At 40.7% G+C, this 20,905-nt stretch overlaps 1 protein-coding gene across 2 annotated transcripts in view; it reads right to left on the bottom strand.

The window, feature by feature from the left end:
* Positions 1-1,634: 1,634 nt before the first annotated feature.
* LOC105034718 (putative pentatricopeptide repeat-containing protein At3g05240) overlaps positions 1,635-20,905 on the bottom strand; it is a 34,615-nt gene continuing 15,344 nt past the window's right edge. Inside the window, exon 3 of one of the 2 annotated variants that reach the window (XM_073249488.1) lies at positions 1,635-1,931. The gene's annotated coding sequence lies outside the window, so the exon portion shown is untranslated. Of the gene's footprint in view, positions 1,932-1,962; positions 3,916-20,905 lie in introns of those variants that run through there. The other variant, XM_073249489.1, reaches the window with a different exon arrangement.

The following is a 20,905-nucleotide window of genomic DNA, read 5'->3' as shown; positions in this document are numbered from 1 at the left end:
TCTCCCATAATATTATATATATATATATATATATATATATATATATATATATATATATATATATATATATATATATATATATATATATATATCCTACAAGTAAGCTTCATATATGATCAACATTTCAATACAAACCTCAAAAAAAAAAATATATATATATATATATGAATTATTTTCACACCTCCAATCCGAGATTGTGAGTCGAGAGTCATGATAACTACCGCATATTTATGAAGAACTCTCTCCATAAATATGTAGGGTATTCTAAATACGATATCAATGCATCATAGCGAAATTGATAATAAATTTAGTCAAAAATTTAACTAATTAAAATTAACTTTAATCTCTCATAAAATTTCAATAATATTCAGAAGATCTTATATCAATTAAACCTCAAAAAAATATTTCAATTAAATATCATAAAAGATCTTTTTAGTCTATCCTAAAATAATATTTTATCAATGATCTTTATTTTATCACTAAATAATTAATTTCAAAAGCAAGAGCAACATCACAGTATTCTCCCATATCAAATTTGAGCTTGCAATTTACTCCAACTATGAATGATCAAATTAATAATCATAATGTACGCTAAAATTACATTATCAATCTTCTTATAATTTTTTTAAATCAAAATATAACTAACCATAGCATGATCCATATATTGCCCATCGTATATCAAATCCCCCGAATTATTATTATTCCTAAACAATCTTTTAATTTATAATCATAAAGTTTAGTTAAAAATTATAAAAGACAACTTAATTGTAATCACCATAAATCTATTCCCCGATGTCCATAATGTCTATCTATCTACATTCATTCTATGTTTGATTGTATATCTCATAATGTTTCTACTTATGCTCTAGTTTGAAATTTTTGGATATTACAATGGGTCATCATCTTGGTCAAAAAAGTCCTCCAGATTAATTTTGACAAAAATCTCTCCACCACAACCATCATCAAAAAGCACTGTATTATTGCTTAAAAAAAAACTCTCAAAAAATAAAATCAAAAAAATAAAATCCACCTAAGGGCACGACTCAGCGAGCTAGGCGATCGAGGAACCGGCGAAGGCCGAGGCAGACCCGAGCGCACATCTGAAGAGCGTACACGGCGGCCTCGCTGCCGAGAGACTCTACCACCTCCAAGAATGGGTTGAGGCTCCTCACCGGCGGCACATACACCATCAGTGGCGCGGCCGAAAACGCCGCCGCGAAAAACAGCCTGAGCATCTAGTATGGAATTCTTCCCTCTCCTCCCTCTCTCTCTCTCTCTCTCTCGCTTTCCGAGGACACTTCTCTCTCTTTCAGAGGACGCAAAGGCAGCAGGTAGGAAACGGGGATCTATGGTGAGCTCGTTGGCCTTTGTATGTGGACAGTAACTGTGGGATGGTGTGGGGTTTTTAAAGGTCTTCAGCTCGGTCTAATTATTTTATGTTAGAAGATGATTCTGGATTTCTTCCTTTTTTTTTTCCTTTTTCTTTCTCACTTACTTGTTAGGAAACGCGAGGAGCGATCGCAAATGCAAGGCACCGAATGGGTATAAAGGAGATCACAAATGTATCTTTCAAGCAAAAGAAGGATTCACCTTCCTTAGGACGATTCTATCTTTGGATTATATAATAGCTGCTTTAAGATCTATGCATTCAGATGAATAAACAAGTTTGGACTGTTTTGAGATCTCATCAGGCTCCATCCAATGGTTGACATCGTACAAGAAGACTAATTTTTCTCTCATACAAAAGATACAACCCAAACACCTTTTTAAATGCTTGTCAAATCAGGTTAGGAGTGTATCTTCAGCACCAAAATAAAAGGATTCACTTTACACAAATTTCCTTCGTTGGATTATGAAATGGTCATTCGAGATCGATGCAGGTGTATGATCATTTTAGTGCGAGAGATACGTCCTGGTCATCATCTTGGCATCTATACATAAAGCACATATGAAACTTTTTCACAGCCAAAATTTCTTATAGCTAGCAAACCATTTATACAGGATGTCACTAAATTTCTATTCATCAACAAAATCCTGTCTCTAAAATAAAAATAAACAAAAAATACAACGATATTATTATTCAAATTTCAACTAGAAATACATGGACTTTAAAATTTGGAAATTTTTAATCGCTCTTTAAAAGTTAATTGTTTTTTCAATATGACCTGGCCATCCATCTCTATTGGAAAATATTATTATATGATCATCACGTGACAAATTTATAACCATACTATTCCCACAATGCCCTTGGCTTCCGTATGTGTGCAAAGGAAAGGAGAATCACATGGCAGTCATGTGATTCTCTTACTCTAGTAACCTCTTCAATGAAAGCATCCCATGTTCACCATCCTCCTCAAGCTCTCCATCATGGATACCCCACTTGCTTTCAAGCATGCCAGAGAGGATTCTTTTTGTTGAAGTTGCAAGCAAAATGACAATGCAGAGGATGATGACCTTCCCACTCACTCCCTCAACCCATTCATGATTTGCTTTATCATATTCATCCTTGCCTGCAGTGAGTACACAAGCAGCTTCACCATGCTAACCCTTGTGACTGCCACCCAATTCAAGTCCAACAAGAAGCAGGCCAATGGTCGAATTCTTTGGTGCCTTCAAGTTGGTGTGCCAGAGGAGGGGGACCAACACCGAGATTGCCTTAGCGGACCTGATCAAAGCCGGGAAGTATAATCGGTGCCACGATTATACTTGAATAGGGTACTGGCAATGCTCTCATCCACCATCAGATTGGTGCTCTAGAGAAGAGGGACCAATGCTGGGATCGCCCTTATAGATCAACCCGCTCAAATCCCAGAAGCCCTGTCAGGGAAGTGTCAAAAGGCGAAGTATGGTCAGGGACCAATGCCGAGTCTCCTCCCTCTTTCTTTCCTTCCTCAGCTTCCATACCCACCACGAATTCCTTCCTCATCTTCCTCCCTTCTCCTCTTCTTTCCTCTCTACATTTCCCCTTGTCTCTTCCTCTTTGCTTGGGCTAGTCGTCACGTCTCTGTGCCGTATGATTTATGGTTGCAGCAGCATGTTCGTAGGAGATTTAACTGCATGCTGCACCAAGAAGATAAAGAAATGGGATGGTGCTAGCTGAAAATCAGGGGTGTGAAGCTCCAGGAGTTTCAGAGAGAGAAACCTCCCATTATCCTCCACCAACCATCCTTCCCAGCAAACCTCACAACACCTCTCTCACCAGGTCCCTGTCCATCCCAACCATGCCACTCCCCAACGTTCCTTTCCACAGAGTCTCTCCAAGTTTCCTAGAGAGAGAAACCATAAAAAACCCTCCACTTGCTACTTTTCATTCACAGCTTCCTACATTCATCCATCAAGTCACCATCATCTGCACATAACCTCTCGCTGCCCACCGGCCTCTAGTGAGACCCAAATCCCGACAACCCGTTAACACCCTGAAGGAGACTCCAACTTATGAACCGTTAAAGAACCAGTCTATAGGAAAATGTAAGGAGTCATCACCTTCCTCGAATGTCCACTCAACAGCGATCTTCTTCCCAACGCTTCCGTAAAATACCACAAGTAGAGGTCAATGAGCGATGATCGCAGGTAATACCAAGAAGACGTCACCTTAGCCATTATATAACTCATCAAGGCAACTTTCCACCTCGGAGCATTGAGGCATCCGAATGACTCTTGCATTATGCTGCTGATCACTATAGTACTCAACGAAACACTGCGACTCGATCATTCTACCGCCACCGTCCCCTCTCCTGGACTAACAGCACTCCTGTAATGGGAGCAAATGTTGTTCCTCTGGGATAAGTCACATTTCGTACGACTGGGCATCCCTCAAAAAATGAAGCATTTTCCACTCCCTCGAGCCTTGAATCGCTCGGGTTCAGCCGATTGAATCAAACTAGTCGATTGGACTGAATTATGTTCATTAGTGGTCTGTGTTTGTATTGGAACCGGTGACTATGTCAATTACATATATTCTAAAATAAGAGGAATGGGAAGTGGACTAGTTTGTACAGACTCATGTAGTAAATTATCATTATTTTGAAAAAAAAATATATGTTTTCATGAAAAACAACATCTCTTGAAGTAAAAATTTGTTTAGATTGAAGATCATAAACACGATAACACTTTTGCCTGAGTGGATATCCAACAAAAATATATTTACAAAATCGTGATTCAAACTTATCGTGTGTAACCTCATGCACATAACAAAGACAGCCAAAAATTCGAAGATGATCATATGAAGGTAACTTGTGAAAGAGCATTTCATAAGGAGATTTTCTATTTAATTTGGGAGTAGGCCTAATATTTATTAAATGGGCTACACTTGAAGAAGAACTATTGGGGGCTTTTGGTTTTGTCATTCGGCAGGATGGATTTGTCCAGCAACAACTTGCTGAGACAAAATATTTCAAACAAAAAAAAGAGTGCCAGCAAGAGCTTACAAAACATATTAGAATGAAAGAAGATCGCTTCGCTCTGATACCATGTAAAATAAAGGAATTAGAATAATTTTCTCTTGCATTAACTTTTCAACATATTGTCATATTTATACAAGAAGAAAGGCCATATTCGCCTTCCATAAGTTTCTCCTAAAATCTCTCCAAATTATAGCAAAAATATAATAAAGATTTACACCATAAATAATAAAGATTTCTAATGAGATTGACACCATAAATAATAAAGATTTACACCATAATAATAAAGATTCCTGATATAAAGATTTCTAATGCATTTCTAATATAAAGATTCCTAATAATTCCTTGTAGCTGGGGATCGTCAGCTCTGGGTTCTTAGGCAACACATTCTCCAGCATCTATGACAATGACAAAAGGCTCTTGGCACAAAACCCAAGCCTTCAGTCTAGTAGCTCACCACAATTGCTGCCATCTGGGATCGGAAGCAGTTGGTCTGAGGGAGCCATGGCCAAGATATCTTGACAAGATTCGGCTTGTTAATATTGGTAAATGGTCAAGAACAACAATTCAAAAACCTGTTGTATGCTGAGAGAGGAAGAAGAACAAAAAAGGGATGATCGAGCACGCATGCAAGTGTTACGGTTTCCTCGAGGCATCCAGACTTCAATAATTGGATTACTGAAAATGAACAAATCCACTTCTTATGGTGATCGTAGTGATGACGGTGGGTCAATGAGCTTAGGAGAAGTGACCAATCAACTAGAGATTTGCCATGAATCTAGATATGGGGTAGGGGAGAAGGATTCTGGATCCCCTTGTTCTTTTTAGATCAAGGTGATGCAAAGATAATCAATCATTAGCAATAGATCCTCAACTCAAATAGATGTCAAATTTGAAGATGGAGAAGTTAGAGGAGTCATAAGATAGGTTGAGGAGACAGGCCACATCGATACTTGAGACCATGCAGGAGGCAGGCTTGGTGATGGAGGATCCAATGGCAAGCTCCCAAAGCTGGAAGTGAACGATGGAATCAGTTAACTTTTTAGAGATGGCAGTTGAATTACATAACAGGAGTTTTGAGTTTACTAATTTATACTATTTGTAATTTACAATCAATGTTAAGGGTGTTTTTGTCATTTGATCCTCTTTGTTAATGGCATTGTTATGGGTGGTACTCCGGTGCACGGTCCGAATGCACAAACGAATTCCAGCCATGGTCGACCTATGATCGGCCACCGACTCATGCATCGATCCTCACATCAACCACCAATCTATATATAGATTTTTGACTTATCACCAACATCTTCGTTTACAAGCCTTTGGCGCACGCATGAGCTGTCGACTCCAGCATCGGCGGCCCAACATGTCTTCAAGCACATCAGGCTATTGACCTACATAGTGACTATTGCTCACATCATCAAAACATCATCCAAACATTGAAGAAGGTGTCGACCCCCACATTAGTTCTGACTGAGGCACTTATCACCGGTTCTCATCCTTGATGATATGTATGGTAGGTCTTCATGCCACACTCCCTTCCACTCCCAACTTCGATCGTTGTGTTTGGGAAGGTCAGCAGGAAGCTTCTGTATGATCCTTTCAAATCAAGCCATTAAAAAAAGTGGCTAGCCACGTACAAGAAAAGATCATGTTAAATCTCTGAATCCCAGGTGCTCAAACCATAGCCATTAAAGACTCATTTGGTTTACGGAAAGTAGAAGGGAGAAGAGATAGTTCTTAAAAAGTGGAGAGGGGTCCTCTTGTTTGGTTGGAATTTTATGAGGAGAAAGAGTGGAAAAAGCTCTTCCTATGAGAAGTCACTTCTTATATTTCATGGGAAGTAGAAATCCATGGGGAAGATGGGTTTTGACACTTTTCATAGGATGAAAAGTGATGGTAATTTTTTTCTCAAAATATCTTTTTAAAAACTACGGCTAAGATTTTACAAAATATCAATAGATGATTAAGATGAAATACTGAATAGTGATATAATATTGTATTAATATTATCCTAATATTTATATGAATATAATATCATATTTATATTATAATATTTATTATATTTTAATATTATACTAATATACTATTTTTATTAATATTAATATAATATTATATTTGTATCTATATTGATACATTTATTATATTAGAATATTAATATTATATTAATATAATATTAATATATATTAGTATTATATTAATATAATAAATTATTATAATCTATTGTTATATTATAATATCTTAATATTATATTTATATTAATATAAATATGATATTAATATTTATATAAAGTTTAGGAGCAAAAAGGTAGTCTTATATCTACTAAGGGTGTAATAGATAATTTATATAGCTTTTTCAGAAAAATAAATGCTTAACCAAACATAAGCTATTCTACAATAAATTATTTTTTCGTGATCAACCAAATATGTCAAAATTCTATTTTTAAAAAATAATTTTTGAAAAAGTAACTTTCGGAGAAGAAAATTGTTCCCACAAACCAAAGGAGTCCTAGGAAAAATGACTGGCCACATGCGGGGTAAGGTCACATCAACTGACATGTCCCATGTGCTCCAACTAGGGTCATTAAGGAAAGTAGCTGGCCACATGTTGGATGAGGTGGCACCACCTGCCAAATCCATGGAAATCAAAATGAAAATTTCGAGGGTATGGTAGAAAGATCTCTAGCCACTCTTCTCTCCGACGGCTCTTATCTCCATAAATAAAGGTAATCAAGGGACCTTCAAGGTATGCAACTCTCATGCATACTCTTTTTCATCTGTTTCAGATTTTTAACTTGAGCGTCAGAGGGTCTCCATCAGAATCATCCCCAGTCGAAGACTTATTATGTAGGTCCGATCGCCACCATCTCCGTCGAATGCCATCGTACTCTAGCAACTTCGATTCAAGTCGAAAATCTACTACAACAGATTGGTACTAGAAGGAGGACCATCCCATTTCTTGAGAAGGAATATGTGATCCACCACCATGCCACCGCGAAGGACATCCTCATGGCATCCAAGCACCATGGCATGCTGGCCAGTTGAGAGCCCGATCGAGAATCATGCTCCTGTCCAACAGCTGGAGGCACCTCCATAACCCCCTCAGTCAGTTGTGGGGGAAAATTCGGACCAATTCAATACTCTAATAGCCTAGGTGCAGGCATTGACCGCAGCAGTCAATGCCATGCAGCGATCGAATTTGGTGTAGGAGGCACCCTAGCAACAACCTTCTTGATCTCCACCGTAGAGCCCGAATCGAGGAGGCAAATAGGGTTGAGCCGGCCCCAAAGTCCTGAGCGAAGAAGATGCTCACTAACCCCTCTCTCTGGTAAGGGATCCACTCTGAGCCGATCCCTATCATGCTGCATGGAAGTCTTCATAGTCCATGATGTTGACGTAGACCGTAAACTCCAAAAGATGAATTGGTGGATTAAGGCACTCTAGCATCAAGCCACAGACTAGAATCAGGCCAGCTTCCACATCGACCCACCTTTCGACAATATAACTATGCAGGAGCCATTGCCCAATAACTTTAAAATGCCTCACTTAAAAAGCTATGATGGGTCAACCGACCTTATGGACTACTTGGAGAGCATCAAGGCCCTCATGCTCCTTCAGGGAGTAAGCAACGGGATTCTATGCTGAGCCTTCCCCTCTACCCTTCAGAAGATAGCTCAAGATTGGTACTCAGGTCTGAAGTCAGACTCCATCCACTCATTCGATTAGATGAGTCGATCGTTCATCACCCACTTCATGACCAGTAAAAGGTAGCACCAGAAATTCAGCTCTCTGATGAACATCAAGTAGAGGAAAGGAGAATCCCTCTGTGATTATATGAATCGCTTTAGCGTGACCGCCTAAAGGTGCATGATCTGGACCAGTCGGACACCATGACCGCCTTTAAAGATGGAATCCAGAAGAATGTTTTTCTCTACTCTTTGAAGAAGTATCCGAAGAACTTTGCAGAGATGTCGGATCGGACTGAGAAATGTGCTTAGACTGATGAAGTCTTTGAGAAGTATAGCGCCTCGACCGACCCTATGACCAAGGAGAAAAAGGAAGATCTTAAACTCACTTCGATCTGAGATAATCCCCCAAGGGATCAGCAACGATCCAGAACTCCACCTCGTCGATGAAGATCCATAACCCCTCCTCGAGACCGATGACCCAGAGGATCTAGGGACTGCATTGCCAATTGCCAAGGCATCAATCTCTCCTGAGGAGGTTCATCAATTACACTCCTCTGAATGCCTCCAAAACTCAAGTGCTCATGGAGATCAGGAAGCAGCTGTCCCAAGCAAAAAGAATGAAGTATCGATCAAAAAATCATGCACAAGAGAGATATTATCTCTACCATCAGGATCATAGTCATGATATCGATGACTGCATCTAGCTCCAGAATGAGATCAAGAAGCTCATCCAACAAGGCTGATTAGATCGTTTCATCCGTCGTATAAGGGAAGGCCCTATAGGGCCACCAAGAGCACCTTGGCACCAGGAGCAACCTACAAAAAATTGATCCGTAGCTGGCATAATCAACACCATCACTGGGGGGCGTGATGGAATGGGACCTATGGGATTGGCCAAAAGACAAAAATCAGAGGAAGCAATCATCTTCTTTAAGGAGGATGCAAAGGGATTTCAGTTCTTGCATAATGATGCGATGGCTGTATCTTTAAATATTGTAAATTATAATGTACATCGTATCCTAATAGATAATGAAAGCTTGATCGATATTTTATTTTATGATGCATTCTCCAAAATGGATATCTTTTTAGATCGATTGGGTAGGCTTGATTCCTCCCTTGTAGGCTTCATCGGAGATACTACACTAGTCGAAGGGGTCATCAACCTACCGGTCATAACTGGATGAGGACCCCGACAATCCATTACAAATATTAGCTTCCTGAAAGCTAGAGCACCCTCAGCATACAAAGCTATCTTAAGGCGATCGGGGCTAAATGCCTTCAAAGCCGTGGTGTCGACCTACCATCTACTGATGAAATTTTTCACCGAGCATGGGGTCGGGGAGGTTCATGGAGATCAGGCGTTGGCTCGGCATTGCTACACAATCATCCTTTAAGGAGTTAGATCATTAGCCGTTCTTCCTATCGAAGGGTTGGACACTCATGACAAGCTGATTGAAGAACGAGAGGAGCCTGCAGAGGACCTCATGATGATCCCTCTATATAATGGAAACAAAGAGCACACAGTTCAAATAGGATCACATCTGAATGAGATAACTCGAAACCAGTTAACATCCTTTTTGTAGGAGAATCCAGACATCTTTTCTTGGTCGACAATAGACATACCTAGAATCAATCTAGAGGTAATGGTGCATCGACTAAATATGATCATCTACGCCAACCCATCAAATAGAAGAAGCGGATCTTCACACCCAAGCAATAAAAAGTCATTGCTGAAGAGGTAGACAAATTGATTAGTGCTGGCTTCGCCAAGGAGGTGATCTATGTGGAATGGCTCACAAATGTGATCCTAGTGAAAAAGGCTAACGGAAAGTGATGGATCTTCATAGACTACACCGACCTCAACAAAATTTATCCGAAGGATAGCTATCTCCTACCTCGAATCGATCAACTAGTGGATGCCACCTCAGGCCATGAGCTCTTTACTTTCATAGATGCCTTATCCGACTATAATGAAATCCAGATGATACCTGAAGATGGGGAGAAAACTATCTTTATCACTGATCAAGGTCTTTTCTATTACAGGATTATACCTTTTGTGCTAAAAAATGCAGGAGCTACCTACTAGCTGTTGGTGAATAAAATATTCAAGAAGTAGATTGATCGAAATATAGAAGTGTATATGGATGACATGCTGGTCAAGAGATGGGCATCATGGGATCATGTTGCTGACCTCATAGAAAATATTGACACTCTCTGAAAGTACCAAATGAAGCTGAATCCAGCGAAGCATGCCTTTGGAGTCACCTTCGGAAAGTTTCTTAGCTCCATTATCTCATAGAGAGGCATCGAGGCCAACCCAAAAAACAATCAAGACCATACAAGAAATGAATCCTCCAAAGTCTATAAAAGATGTCTTATAGATGTCCAGCACTTGAGTGGAAGGATAGCCACTCTCAATCAATTCATCTTAAGGTCAGTGGAGCGCTGTCTTCTTTTCTTCAAGATTCTAAAGCAACCAACGGGCTTCAAGTGGATGGAAGAATGCCAACGAGTATTTGAAGAACTGAAAAATTATCTCAGCTCATCACCACTCCTCATCAAACAAAAACTAGATGAGAAGCTATATCTCTACTTGGCAATCTCCCCAATAGTAATAAGCTCGATGCTCATATGTGAGAAAGAAAAAACCCAAAGGCTAATTTATTACATCAGTTAAACCCTTTACAACATCGAAATTAGGTATACAAGATTGAGAAGCTGATCTACGCCCTCATAATCTCAGTCCGAAAGCTCCGACTCTACTTTCAGACACACACAATAGTGATCTTGACTGATCAACCCCTTAAGATGGTCCAGCATTAGCCAGATACAATGGATCGGTTGACAAAGTAGGTGATTAAGCTTATAGAATTCGATATGAAGTTCCAACCCTGCCCCTTTATCAAGGTGCAAGTCTTGACCAACTTTATTTTGGAATGTATAATTTCGAAAAAAAGCATTGAAGAAAGTGAACCGGCAATAAAAGATCTGCTCGAAGAAGAACCAAGGGACCAGTGGGTGATGCATGTAGATGGCTCGTCGAACTCCATCAGGTCAGGAGTCGGGCTGATCCTCAGTGGACCAAAAGGAACTATCAAGAATATGTTTTGCATTTCGAGTTCTCCGCCACTAACAATGAGACTGAATATGAAGCTCTCATTATCGGACTAAAAATTACAAAAGAGCTTGGTGTGCAAGAGCTAAAGATGTGCAGTGATTCTCAACTGATGGTCAGACATGTGAAGGGGGACTATGAGGCTTGGAAAAAAATATGAAGAGATACCTATAGAAGGTAAAAGACCTAATCTCGCCATTTGTTAGTTTTGATATTCGACAGGTACCCAGGTCGGAAAACATAAGAGCCGACCTGCTGTCCAAATTAGAGACTTTGACACCAAGAAATCTAGCTCAAGAATCCCTCTTCGAAGTTATGAGAGAGCTCAGCATTAAAGAACCAGCTCCAATCCTACAAATTGATAGTGAACCAAGCTGGATAAACTCCTTCATCCAATTTCTCAAGGATGGGACATTCCCGTTGGATACAAAGGAGGCATAGAAAATCTGGCACCAAGCATCCTGCTATATCCTTTGTAAAGGCAAGCTGTATAAAAGGTCCTTTACCTTACCACTTCTCAGATGTTTGTTCCCCTTCGAAGTTGATTATGTTTTATAAAAGTGACATGGCCTAGGCCACATTTTGATGGAAAAGAGGAAGAAGACGCACAAAATAAGAAAACAACAAAAGAAAGAAGAAACTCTTTTCTAGAGTTTTTGATTCAATATCATGAAAATAAATTGATTACAATGTTGGCCAAAGGTACCATATTTATAGAGAAAAAGTTCTAACCTAACAGCAAAAGAAATCTAAAATAAAATAGAAAAAAAAGTAAGATAATAATTAAGACTTTCAATTTGACTAGAAGTCTTCTGGGCTCCTCTTGACCTATCAAACAATAGAATCTAGCTCCAAAATTAGATAAGACAGAAAAAAAAGTAAGATAATAATTAAGACTTTCAATTTGACTAGAAGTCTTCTGGGCTCCTCTTGACCTATCAAACAATAGAATCTAGCTCCAAAATTAGATAAGACAGCGAAGTGATCAAAATCATAGAGCATGAAAAGAACTCTCTGAATTGAGATCATAATAGCAATTCTAACACTAGATGAGGGAGTCATACTCGTTCTAGCATAGTAGTGCCAAAATCGGTAGGGTCAGATGCAATCAGCTTATTTTCAAACCCTTTTGAATTTGATTCATCGGATCAAGAGATTTACGAGCTTAGACATCTGCATCAGAGAAGTGCATGAATGAATATGCAAGAACCACCAAGAGGGTAGATTATGGCTTATAAAGTGCTTTAATAGGGATACTATTGGATGTGGCCGACCTGTTAAAATGGTGCGACTGGTGCTAGTGGAATACCAATATCCAAGGCCAACCAGCTGTGCCACTGACTCTGATCAATATCCCTTGACCCTTTGTGTAATGAGGAATGGATATCTTTAGCCCATTCCCTCAAGCATCAGACCAATAGAAATTTCTACTCATCGTCATCGACTACTTTATCAAGTAGATAGAAGTTAAGCCCTAGGCCCATATTACTGAAGCTAAAGTAAAGGATTTTGTGTGAAAGTTCATCATTTGCCACTTTGGCCTCCTACGAGTATTGATTATAAATAATGGTCGCCAGTTCAGTGATGCTCGATTTGTCGAATTCTATTAGTATATAGGCATTTTGTATCACTTTACAATAGTGGGATGCCCCAAGCCAATGGGGAAGCTGAGAATGACTTAGAGAATTTCTATCAGAGAGACTTCCTTCAGCCTCTCTTTTGGAACAGAGACGGTCATTCCTATGGAGACCAGACTTCCCACCTTATAAGTTGAAGGCTATAATGATCAGAAAAATCCGAAAATGCTTTGAGCAAATCTGGACCTATTTGAAGAGATCCGAGAGGAGGCCCGAGTAAGAATGATAGCCTATCAATATAGAGTGGTGCGATACTATAACTCTCATATCCGAGGTAAAAAATTCAAAGTCAATAACCTGATCCTACATCGTGCCAAAGCATCACAACCAAGAGACTAGGAAATGTTATCCCCAAACTGCTAAGATCGCTACTGAGTGGAGGAGATCATCAAATTCAAAACCTATTGTCTAAAGCAGCTGGATGGGACTCTACTACAACGACCCTGAAATTCGAGTAACCTATAGATGTACTACCAATAAATATAAAAGCTCTCTTAATAAAGCATTTCTTTCTCTTATCCTCAAGTTTTGTAGATAAACAAGGCCGTTTATCGATCCATCCAAAGAGGTGACAAGACTGTCGAGCACTTTGTTACCCCAATGATGATTGCCATGATGCTAGGTACTTCATCACCTCAATGAAGATCGCCATGATGTTGGGCACTTCGTCACCCTGATGAAAATCACCATGATGTCGGGCACTTTGTCACCCTGACAAAGATTGCCATGATGTCAGGTACTTCATCACCTTGACGAAGATCACCATGATGCTGGGTACTTCATCATCTTAGTGAAGATCGCCATGATGCTGGGTGCTTCATCACCTCGATGAAGATCACCATGATATCGGATGCTTCCTTACCTTAACAAAGATCACCACGATGTTGGATGCTTTGTCACCTCGACAAAATAGCCGTGATGGTTGCCAGGCACTTCATCACCCTGACAAAACTACGATAATACCACAAAGGGCGCTCCATCACCTGAACGAATATGTGATGATAATCTCTACAAGAGGAGCATGTCATCTCCAAAATGGACATGTTGGATATGGCTACAAGTTCCCCAAAGCATGTCGAAATGATCCCCGCAATTGAGAGATAGAATGGATCCCAAGAATCTAGAGCCTAGCAAGAAACCATTGGACCTTGAATACACCCCCGACCTGAAGAAACAAAAGTTTATGCTAGAACATCCATAGGTACCTTTGCGATGCGGAATAATAAGGTCGACCGATAAATGCAAGAAGATAGCATAAAATCTAGCCACCAAAATGAAAAATAAAGATGATGTATAAAAATAAAAGTAGCTTTTTATTTCAAAACTTGGAGCAGTTGACTGAGATAACTATAGGATGACTGGTGTAAACTTACAAGCCGGATTGGCAAAACAAAAATTTACAACTAGATAGGGACTTTGGAAGCTTCATCGCTCCTTGCTCAAGAAGGTTCCCCATCATCCCTCCCTACCGTGCTAACGACGATCTTGAGGAGCTTCGGGTCGTCAGGAGACATCATCACAAGGAGGTCAATGTCGATCCCCAGGAGCAATTGCTTAGCCAAGGATTTACACTTTGTGAAGCCAGTTTCATAAGCCGTTAAAGTTGACTTCAACACCGTATGGATATGCTCGATCTGATCCATGGCAAATCTCACTTCCATCCGTTTGACTTTTTCCTTGGCAAAATGAGCTGCTGCTTTGCTCTCCATTAGTTCTGACTGAAGCTTTGTTTCCATTGACTGCCAGTGGTCAATCGAATGCTTCAAAGAAATGACCTTCTCCTCCTCCATCAAAAGGCTATTTTGAAGCTGAAGTATCTTCTCGGCGCCACCCCACCTTGCTTCTTCGGTAGCCTTGCCTGAATCTATGAAGTGTTCCAAGAAAGTGATCCTCTGTTGGGCAAAGTGAAGTTTATTACGACGTTGGATGATTCTTTCGGTGGCACACCATCTTGCTTCCTTGATAGCTTTGTCCGATTTTAAGCAGGCTTTAGTTAGATGCTTCTTCTCTATATAGTATGACATGTCCATCCATCTGATGTTTTTTTGAAGATGCTTTATTTCAACAAAGATCTTGGTGCACTCCTTCTCCCTCTCTGAAGCCCTTCGACTAGCCTCAAAGGTCGTCTTCTTGGTTGAACAGACTTTCTTCTCAAGGGCTTCGATGCGAGCCCTGATAAGCAAGGCCATGGTTTGTGGAAGGGGTTCGGCAAAGACAATTACGTGACCATAATGTTTGCATTGATCAGGCTGCCAATAGAAATGGCAAAATACATGATAAAAACCAAGAAAACCTTGAAGGCAAAAAATTCTTTTTATTAAATAAGAAGTTTTGTTGCTATATAAAACAGGAAAAAGAAAAAAGATTACAAAGTTGAAGTCTAAGTGGAGGCATTGACCACCTCGATCTAAGGAGCTTCTAGAAAGTCGATAGGAATTTCGGCTACTGGCTAGGCCTGAGCTATCTCAATGATGCCAAACTTCAACTGGGGTTGCTCTCCAGTAGTAGACTTGACAGGTTGCTAATCTTCACCTGCCTTATCCTCATCCAGAAAAGAGAGATTAAGGTTGGGGAAGTGGGTGACTATCCTCTCCTGAAGGACATCCTTCCCTAGGAAGAAAGCTTCCTCAGAGAAAACTACCTTCTCTTGGGAGAACTTTGGGGAGGATCGGAATACCTCAATCGCCTACTGACCCACATCAGTGAGGTTCTCATCAGCCATCCGATGCCTCTTCTGTTAGATGTATGATCTGAAAGTCAATTATTGACTGACACATTGTATTATTCTAAGATATATTTTTGTACTTGATTTATTAAAATTAATAAAATAGATATTTTTTTATCCATTCACATGTAATACATCTGTAAATCATCCAAAGAGTTAATAAACAATGACATATATTTTCAAGAGTTGAAAATTTGAAACATGTGTCATTATAAATTAACTCCTGAATTATTTTCAATCGTTGAATCATCACGACGACGGTAATTGATCCATCAAGATCGGTGCACGGATCACTTCTCTTTCAAGTAGATGAGTCTCGAGTCTATAGTGTAGGGACACTGAAGCGAGAGTGCACGTGATTATTAGAGAACAATGGTACTAAGCGTAACCAAGAATGAAAAGTTACTTGGATGTCTACTCACTCGTCAATGACTATCTCGATAATATAGTTGTATAAATAATTTTTTGATCTATGGTGCCTCAGCTACTCACGGTGAAATTACTGTAATTTGACAATATATAAACATAGTCTCTAGCCATTCGGAGCCTTGTAGTATTCGTTGGCTACAGTAGGTTCACTATAGAAGTAGGGTGTGCACTTATGGAGAATATATCGATCTTAGCAGTTGAGGAATAATCCTATATGATCTAATAGAGTGAGTCTTTAAGTCTGTGGCCACAGCAACGTGATAATGAAAAAAAAATTTCATGGAATTCACAATTGGACTCAAGCTAATTAAGTCTTACATATGATGGATGCTTAAGATTTGATGAGTTTTTATGACCTGCAATCTATCGGAACTCTCGATAGAAGAACTCGATCACATGATAACTACACCTAAGAATTCAGATTTTTTTGTTCTGCTAAGTTGTCAATATATGCTGCTAGGCATCACTGGTGGATTATGAAAACTCACTAAGATTATTTTTGGATTAACAATTTTTGTTGGATTGAGTTGAAATCATTTCAGTCCATCAAAAAGAGTTTCGATGATACTATGATGGAGATCACGATATATCTCACTACCAGATAGAATGAAACCTGAGAGTTCATATACAAAAGAAGCTTGACCTGATCAATAGCTTGGACATAATCAAATTATCAATTGGATTGATGATTTGGATCAATTTATAAAAATTATAAATTTAGTAATTGTTAATTGTTAGCATGAGGGACTTAATTGTAAGTGTTGCAATGCAATTAGACCTAATTAATTTATGGATCAAATCTTAATTAATTTAAATCAAATTTAATTAAATTAAATTTGAATTAATTTAAGGCTAATTGAGTTTAATTATCCAAGTTGGATTTGGATTTTAATCCTAATTAGATTAAGATTGTCAGTTTTTTCGAATTTGATTCGAATCGAATTCGAATTGGATTCGAATTGAACCCAAATTGAAATCAAATTGAAATTGATTGCCTGGACCCATGATAGACTAGATTTCTCTCTCTATTTGGCCGATCAAGAGGAGAGAGAGGCACTGAAAGTCATGCCCCTTTTCTTCGTGCGTGTGGAAAGAAGAAGAGGCACAAGTTGGTGCCTTCCCTGGGGCATGGGCTCTTTCTTGATAAGATTTAATCCTAAACTAAATTCTAATTTGAATTTGAATTAGTTGAGATTAGCTCTTATCAAGTTGGGGTGTTGGGACTGGTTTGGAGTCGACAAATATTAAAAGGGGTGTGAAGGTTTGCGTGTGTGTAATTCTTTCATGAGTTTTATTCCTTCCACAAGTTCCATCTCCTTGCCATTCTCCCTTCTTCCTCTTCACACCCCACTTCCTTCTCAGATCAAAAAGAGAGAGTTTAGAGAGAGAGGAAGAGAAGAAGAAGAAAAGGTTTCTTTCTTCTTTTCTTGATGTCTTGATAAGATCCCATTAAAATCTGCATGAAGGGTTCGTGCAGCAGCCTTTGATCTTCAAGTTCAAAAAGAAGAATCCAAATCCAAGTTGAGAAATGAGGCCTGCAAGGAAGCTAGCACTTTGGTGGCCTTGGTGTTTCGATCAATGATCAGTTTTGTGTGGATACCAGTAGGGGTCGGGCACGTGCGCGGCTCCGAAAGAAACCCTGGGCATCCGTCGGATCCATTTCAAGTAAGAAGAAGGAAAGCACTTCAGGTATATTCGACTTTTCTTCTCTGATTTTCTGATTTCAAATCTGTTCTTTAAATTTATTTCAGCATGTTATAAGTTCCGTAGGTGATTTATGATTTAGATCTATATGCTCCATATGAAAAATATTTTCATACATCCTTTCGCTAGGTTAAAGTAACCTGAAAAAAATATTTTTGTTTTCGTTGATTTTTCCTATGTTTTTCCCTGATTTTTGCTTTGCTTTTCCATTCTTAGGGGTCTCAATCAGGTGCTTGGCGACTGTCTCTATGGACATCATGGAGGACATGAGGACCTCTTGGAGTTAGGGTTCCCCAGCCAGTTTCTCATCATCAGGGACTTTAGAGAGATCTACTTCATTAACGGCGAGTGCCAAGGGTTCGAGATCATCTACATGGGGTATGGATCAGTAGCTTCCCACATCACCCCAAATAGAACACTACATATGGTAGCATTGAACTATGGAATAGATGTGTTTGTAATTAAGCTGGGTTTCCAACTTATAGTGGGATGGGGTGTCAAGGTAGTGTTTTATTTTGTATAGATTTTTGTTTTTTTGTTTTTTAAGACAGAATAAATATGTCTAAAGTATGCAGTTTTATTTTAGGTTTCTTAGTCATTTCCCACAATACTTCAAGTCTGCTACTTAGTAAATTCTAAGCCATTTCTATGAGGTTGTATTAGAGGGTAAATAAAAATAGCAGTATTCAACAAAAGGTGAGAGGTAACAAAAGATGAGACCTGCATGGAAGTGAAATGGTTCAAGATTGGGTGTTTCTAAAAATGTTTTTTAAATCAAAATCATTTGTCTATTACTCATGGAGATTTTTAAAGCTGATCGAGGTTGCAGAGATAGTATTAAAGGGGAGTCGTTACGTTTGAGGCTCTTTTGGATCCTATGAGGCTATGAGGGTTTTGGCTTCCCTGTTCAGCCACTTCGAGCCTCGCACCCGATTAAGACTCTAAAGTATAATAATATTAGTTTCACTTAATGGGTCAAGTGATGTCACTTTCACCTGAAGTTCATCACCCTGAGCAGAAATTTATAGGGCAAAAATGTACTTAAATATACTGAGAAAGGGGGAATTTAAAGATTGAAAGTAAAAGTGAGAAGACATACCAGACTCGGAAATCAAAGAAAAAAGAAGCATTCCAGTCTCATATTATGTGTTTGATGAATTGATGATGGCCGGTTTCTTGAAGTATTATAGAAATGTGTGTTTCATATATAATTACAGCTCAAAAATTATTCTTGAATATTAAATAACGAATTTGGGGAACTAAGATATACAACGAACTAATTGTGTTTGTAGAAATTGTTGAGCATAACTAATTCGTTATAGGAGTGTCATGCTGAGAAAAACATCTTTATTAATGTTTTCATATTCAAATTGGGAATGTGCCTGCATGATTATGATGGAACCTCAGGAGATCCTAGAAGGGTAAAATATAGAGCTTAGGAGAAGGTTAAACTTACCTTACATTATAATACAATCTGTTGGGTATAAAATACCCTCAACCGAAGTTCTCAACGGGATTAACCCTCGCAAGTCTCCTCCGACTTTCGACTGCTGATGGCGAACTCCCATCGCTCCGCCCGGACTCCTACGGGAGTCGGACTCCGTCCCCAACTTCAACTGCTGGTAAGCTTCGTCCGGACTCCTACGGGAGCCGGACTTCGCCCCTGACTTTAATTGCAGGAAGACTCCGCCCGGACCCCTACGGGAGCCGGGCCTCGTCCCCAACTCTGACTGTAGACAAACCTCGTCCGGACTCCTACGGGAGCCGGACTCCGCCCACGACTCCAACCGCAAGTAGACTCCGCCCGGACTCCTACGGGAGCCGGGCTCCGTCCTCAACTTCAACTGCTGGTAAGCTTCGTCCGGACTCCTACAGGAGCCGGACTTCGCCCCTGACTTTAATTGCAGGAAGACTCCGCCCGGACCCCTACGGGAGCCGGGCCTCGTCCCCAACTCCGGCTGCAGACAGACCTCGTCCGGACTCCTACGGGAGCCGGACTCCGCCCACGACTCCAACCGCAAGTAGACTCCGCCCGGACTCCTACGGGAGCCGGGCTCCGTCCTCAACTTCAACTGCTGGTAAGCTTCGCCCGGACTCCTACGGGAGCCGGACTTCGCCCACGACTCCAACTGCAAGTAGACTTCGTCCGGACTCCTACGGGAGCCGGACTCCGTCCCCAACTTCAACTGCTGGTAAGCTTCGCCCGGACTCCTACGGGAGCCGGACTTCGTCCCTGACTCTAATTTAAGGTAAATTTCGTCCGGACTCCTACGGGAGCCGGACTTCACCCCTGACTGTGATTACAGGTAGGCTTCGCTCAGGCTCCTACGGGAGCCGGATCTCCGTCCCCACCTCCGAATAAGGAAAGGCTCCGCTCGGACTCCCACGAAAGCAGGACTCCACCCCCGACCGTGACTGAAGGAAGACTCAATCCGAACCCCTGCGAGAGCCGGGCTCCGAGTTCCTCTCAGGCAGATGGCTAATTACCTCTCTTCGCCAGACACTCCAGCCGAACTTCAGCCGGCAGACCTTCACTTCCTGGCACGCCGCAGTAACGGCCGCGGTTCTGCTCCACTCCCTGCGGCAGATCCTACGCGGCTCCATTACTCCCTGGCAGGCCGCAGTAACGGCCACGATTCTGCCCCTCCCTGCGGCGGATCCTGTGCGGCTCCACCACTCCCTGACAAGTCGCGACAATAGACGCCGCTCCACTCCTCGTGGCAGGCTCCACGTGGCACGCCCCGGTGATAGCCATGGGTCCACTCCACTACTCTCCGCAACAAACTTCTCCTGACTATGGGCGGCCCACTGCCAGGCGGTTACAGGCATCGCTATCAGTTTGTTGTCCCCTCCGCCTATAAAAGGGAAAACCCCAGATACGTTATTCTATAAGCTCTCATTTTTACCTAGAAACTCTGCTAAAATTTTCGTTCGAGCACTCCATTCTTGTTGAGGCAGAGAACTGACTTGAGCGTCGGAGGGTCTTGCCGGAGCAATCCCACCTCCGATTTAGACTTCTTTTGCAGGTCCCGGCGGCGACCGCGACTCCAGTTTCTCCAGCGAAAGCGGATTTATGCACCAACAGGATTGGCGCTAGAGGAAGGGCTGTGTCTTCGCAGTACCCTTGTTCTTAAAGGAGCGCTCAACGAGACCGCCCCCGGGCATCTTTTCCAGCATCCTCTCCTCCTTCCTCCACTTGATCTTTGCCCGA

The sequence above is a fragment of the Elaeis guineensis genome, chromosome 15 (genome assembly GCF_000442705.2).
Source record: "Elaeis guineensis isolate ETL-2024a chromosome 15, EG11, whole genome shotgun sequence".
NCBI lineage: Eukaryota > Viridiplantae > Streptophyta > Magnoliopsida > Arecales > Arecaceae > Elaeis > Elaeis guineensis.
This window is presented reverse-complemented; position numbering and strand designations above follow the sequence as displayed.